Below are 6,000 nucleotides of genomic sequence, written 5' to 3' on the forward strand. Positions count from 1 at the left end.
CAAGGCCTCTAAAACAATTGTTACGGGTAATTTGTTTTCTTGAATTTCTTGTAAATTAAGAACAAGTCTTTATTTCTTTGTGTATATTGTAAATTATTGTGTATCTAAGTGTGTATTTCCTTGTGAAGCCTTGCGTATATTGTAAATTAGTGGGCCACGTGTTGAAGGAGATTTTTCGTATTGAAGAAGATAATTATTCCAAGAACTTTAAAAGATCGATAATTTAGGAGCTGAAATATTAAAGAGAAGAATTCGTTTAGAAAATCACGTGTGTTTCTCTTATGTCTCTCTGTGTGTGAAAATGGGCGGGTGGATGGAGGGTACAGTTTTCTATATCCACTTTGAAACTTAATAACTCCCGTGCCTTTTGTCAAAAATTTCTGAAATTTTGCAAAGAGGTTCGTGTATTATAGGCATTCACGCTATTAAATTTCGGCGGTTAAAGGTCAAGGGAGTCAGAAGATAGAGGGGGGTCGCTTGTTGTATCTCGAGTAGAACGAAGATTTTACACGTCAGTGGCGCGTTATAGCTTCGTGGGTCCGGGCAAATTTGTATTAGCGGCCCCATGTACTTGTACGATGTTGACTTCGGACAATTTTCTTCTAGGGAATTTTTTGGGGAAATATTTTCTAATAAAAGATTGCTTCGAGGCTTCCGGTTGGTGGGAAAGGGCCTCAGACAATTTCCGTTTTTGCCCATAGGATAACTTTTTTTGGCTGGGAAAGTTAAGCAACTCGTTGCTTAATAAAAACCACAAAAGACTCGAGCAAACGAAACACGTTATACCGAGGTAAACCAACAGAATTAAGAAGGAGGGAAGGAAAAAATTTGTGAATAAATTTGTATTTTATATTAAAAATTTTGGGAATTATCGATTAAATAGTTTAATAAACATTAAATGAATATTATATGAAGTTTATTAAAAGTTAAAGTTTCCTAGAATATTAATATTTGTTAAATATTATTCTAGTAAAGTCGATATTCCACAATTGATTACAGATTCAGCTCGGTATAAATTATTGATACCGTTATTAATTAAATTCTAATTTAAATTGAATTTACGTTTAATAATTTATTCTGGGCCCATCTTTTATAAAGGGATATAATTTAAAACGTTTTAACAACGATCTGTTTAATACTCCCCAAAAAATATTTTATAAAAACTATATCATCCGAGTTTAATCATAAATACGTTTATTTTATTAATTCTGATGCTTTAATAAGTTCCACCCCCCCCTGTATAGATATAAGTAGGTAACATTATTATTTCTACATAGTTTGGGTAACGATGTAGGGCCTTGTGTATATTGTAAATTAGAGGGCCTCAGGTGTAAATCAGATCTTTATATTTACTCAAGTTTTGCGTAAGGCCTCCTGCTACTACTCTGTTGCTTAGTGTCTAACGCCTCTTAAATTGTTTAATACGGGAAAGGGCCTCTTATATATTATAGCTTAGGGCATCTGTGAGTCTAAACTCTCCTTAATTTACGCAAGTATTGTGATAAACAATTTCATTGCAGAAGCCATTTTTTTATTTTAAGTATTGGTAAAACTCATTGAAAATTCGATTTACCGCCACTTCTCGCTTTTAAAATTGGCGTTAAATCGAGATGACATTAAATCGAGGTACTTTAAACTATGTAGCATGTAAACGTCACATTGAGAAACCCTAAACTTTTGGTTTAAAACTTCGAAATATGAAGACAATTTAAGTCCTCAAACTTCTTTTAATTTACTATTATCTAGCGGTGGAAGAAGGGCCTCTTATATATGACTTGGGCTACAATACGTCTAAATGTCTCCATTTATGACACCATATTCCGGAGGACAGGCCGGATGGACGAGGAATTAGCCTAACGCTGTGGAGCCCAAGATTGAGTCTAGTGAGTCTAAAAATTTCAGAGGGGTGTTTCCATTTCGGATATGTCGTGCCCCAGTCGTTGTGGGCCTAGCAGAACCAGCGATGGGCCTGGTAGAAAGATCCTCTTTGTAGCCGGAATATATACAATGAAATTAAAATTTTTATTATATATATTCTGGCTTAGACAGGTTCATGCACATAATACTTCGTGTATAATGCGCACCCCTCTGTACTATTGTTTATATTATTTAATATTATTTCATTGCAATGCGCTACAATATGGTTTTATTGAATAATATATTAACCAAAGCATCAATCAGCGTGATGGACAAACAATACTTTGTTTATACCCCTTTAGGAAATTTCATTATATAAGTAAAAGCTCCTGATAACTAATCTAGTAAAGTAGGCCTGTAAACTGTATTCAGTACACGTGGAGAATTCCGTGCACCCCTTCTTTTTATTCATTCACTTGAATGAAAAAAAAACAAAAACAAAGTTTTTATATTCTTCAATTATGTTATGAATTCTAAAACAAGTTGGACAAACAAACAGACGTGAAAACAAACTCGACTCCAGTTCTAACAATTGATTAAACGTCTTTCGCCTTTCCAAATCTCCATCTAACGGTGTCTTTTTAATATTTCCAGCTTTTTAACAAATTATACCATAAACGGCGTATATGGGGTGGCCCGGGGTGGCACCGAGATATTCTTTCATGACGTTCAAAACCGGTTCGAAACAGCCGAATTTCATCTATTACAAACGTCCCAGCATGCGTATGTTACGTTATCACGAGCGTTACAACAATGCTCAAAACGTTCTAACATGATTAGTAACGTAACGTGAGGCCCAGGCCCATACCTTTGCAAAGATAAGAGCCTGGGCTTCACGTTATTTATTTATTTAAAGTCTTCATCCACAGTACTCGTGGCTACATCCAGTGTTAAGGGAGGGGAGGTGAATTTAGGCTCGTGCGTTCTAATTCGAGGCCCCCCAATTTCGGTTTAAGTTACGATGCAGAACGCTTTTAAGCCACCCCGCTTAAAGATTAAGCTAAGAAAATTTTTACTATTAATTTTTAAAACGAATTTCCTTAATTAAATAAGGAAAAATGGTTTGGTTAACTACCCATTTAGAAATATTTCGAGTAGTGTAAACAAGATTATGAAGTGAATTCGATAAAAATAGTTTCTGTAGTTTCCTAATTGAACGTTGAGTTTAATGAATCAGATTTTTCACTTAAATCCAACGAGCATTTCCTTTTATCTGTTTTAACAGGAAATATTCAGTGGAAATACTTAAATCGAACAATTGTTTCCATTAAAACTACAATGGCCTACTTAATCTGAATTAATAAAATAAAACAAAAGAAAATTTACGATGGGTTTGATTCCTTCCTGACAACAAGATAAACTCTGTTGTTCGAACATTTTCATTTAGTTTACCTTCAAATACAAAAGATATCTAAACAGAATAATGCATTTAAGTATCTATCGTTAATGAATTTAGATATTTCTTTCGTTGCTTGTATCTTAGACTTCAAAGATAAAATGATCTTAAAAATAACATTTTCGTAATCGAAATCTCTGTTGTCTTCAATGAAACTTTGTAAATGTTCTGTTTTAATTGTTCGGGATACCTTTAAATAAATAAATGACAATTTAATTTAGTATAGGGACGGCTTGCCTGTAAGGGCTGTCCTGCACTATACTGCTTTCTCCTGTATATCCTGTTTGCTTCTGCACTACACTCTCCTGCACTACACTTCCTGTTCCTGCACTACACTCTCCTGCACTACACTTTCTGTTCCTGCACTACACTTCCTGTTCCTTCACTACACTCTCCTGCACTACACTCTCCTGCACTACACTTCCTGTTCCTGCACTACACTCTCCTGCACTACACTTCCTGTTCCTGCACTACACTCTCCTGCACTACACTTCCTGTTCCTGCACTACACTCTCCTGCACTACACTTCCTGTTCCTGCACTACACTTCCTGTTCCTTCACTACACTCTCCTGCACTACACTCTCCTGCACTACACTTCCTGTTCCTGCACTACACTCTCCTGCACTACACTTCCTGTTCCTGCACTACACTCTCCTGCACTACACTTCCTGTTCCTGCACTACACTCTCCTGCACTACACTTCCTGTTCCTGCACTACACTCTCCTGCACTACACTTCCTGTTCCTGCACTACACTCTCCTGCACTACACTTTCTGTTCCTGCACTACACTTCCTGTTCCTTCACTACACTCTCCTGCACTACACTCTCCTGCACTACACTTCCTGTTCCTGCACTACACTCTCCTGCACTACACTTCCTGTTCCTGCACTACACTCTCCTGCACTACACTTCCTGTTCCTGCACTACACTCTCCTGCACTACACTTCCTGTTCCTGCACTACACTCTCCTGCACTACACTTCCTGTTCCTGCACTACACTCTCCTGCACTACACTTCCTGTTCCTGCACTACACTCTCCTGCACTACACTTCCTGTTCTTGCACTACAATGATAGTTCTTACCTACACTACCTGCACCAGCATGAAATGGCTAGGAGAGCTGTAGATGTGCAGAACTTTGAGCAGGTGTTGAGAAATTTCTTGCACATTTAATTATCTTTTTTATGCCTAAAGTTAGTTTAGTTTTGTGAAGGAGTTAAGGTTTTTTTGTACATGGATTAAGTTTAGTTTTGTGCTGGGATTTAAAACTTTGGTGCATTTTATGCAGGTATTATGATCTCTACGTGCATGAATTTAAGTCTTTATTTACAGATATCTAGGTCAATTTTTCACAATTAAAATATATACCTGAATGATTGGTTTTCGTTAGGAAATGGGTGCATTCTGAACAAAAATACACGGACTTTTAACGTTAAATCGGGGTACTCCACCCAAATATGGTTTTGTGTAGAGAGTTTCAATCATTTTCTTAGCTTTCTGATAAGAAATACACACCAGCCGTTACTGGTGCAGTGTCAAGTAATGTGTAAATAATATACTTTCATAAACATTTTTTATAATTTTAGACCCAGATTGAGGCCCGAAAGGCCCATTAATAATAATAGCTATTATTTTTTATATTTTCTTTCTACGGATTTAATTCACAAAAACAAATATCGTTTAATTGTACGAAGATATGACAGACTGAACACACATTTCCGATTTAACCCGTTTAGCGGATCGATGAACTCGGGGCCTTTCCTTTGTAAGGTTTTAACAGTACTAAAAGTTAATTTTTCGGCTGGTTTCGGGCCCTATAAAACTAAGGGTCTCGATCGAAAGCTTCGTTTGCCCGAGCATAAAATTGGCACCGTCGACGGCCATTTTTACAGGTTCATATATGAAAATTATATTGATTTTAATTCGCCATATTTTATAAGTTCGTTACGATTATGAATTTTTAATGTTGGATTTTCGCTTTGCTGCCAGCTCTAATTATGAATATTGAAAGTGAAATTGTCGTAATCTGTCACTCATGTTTCACTCGTTTCATCTCAATCAGCCTCAGTGTCAATTATAATTTCGTTTAGTAGAGAATCTTAATCAAGTGTAAATGAATAGAAAAACAAAAAGAAAATGGCCCAGTCATTTCACCGAATTGTAACTCGGTGCCACTCTGTAGATCTAGCGCTTACAATTAAGCCATTTCTGCAGCCGCAGAAAGGGGGGCCACAGGTACTGTACAAATTATTTGAAGTTGGAGGGTGCCAGCGGGTTTATAAAATTTTATTATATGATTTTTTCTTTTCTAGTCGTGTCGATTATAACTTTGGTGTTGTCAATAAATAAATAAATAATAAATACAACGCTGTAAATAAGAATTATATTATCCGTGGGTTTTTGATTATCCGGGAACATCCCTAATTTAGTTTATTTCAATAAAAATGATCAACTAAGACCGCACGCGATGAAACGTTTGGGATGTGGCCCAGCACTGAGCCCTGAAAGACCCATTGTTTTAGAAGTTGAGAGGGGGAACCACCCGTCCGAACTCCATCAATCTGAAGATCGACGTGGTATTCAACTGACCACCACACAATGCAGAATCTCGAGAGGGCAAACTCCAAAATCCAGGTTATCACCAGATATAATAAACTATTCAGTTGGTTCTCGCTATTCTATAAAT

The sequence above is a fragment of the Centruroides vittatus genome, unplaced genomic scaffold, assembly GCF_030686945.1.
Source record: "Centruroides vittatus isolate TY-2023 unplaced genomic scaffold, ASM3068694v2 contig_2726, whole genome shotgun sequence".
Classification (NCBI taxonomy): domain Eukaryota; kingdom Metazoa; phylum Arthropoda; class Arachnida; order Scorpiones; family Buthidae; genus Centruroides; species Centruroides vittatus.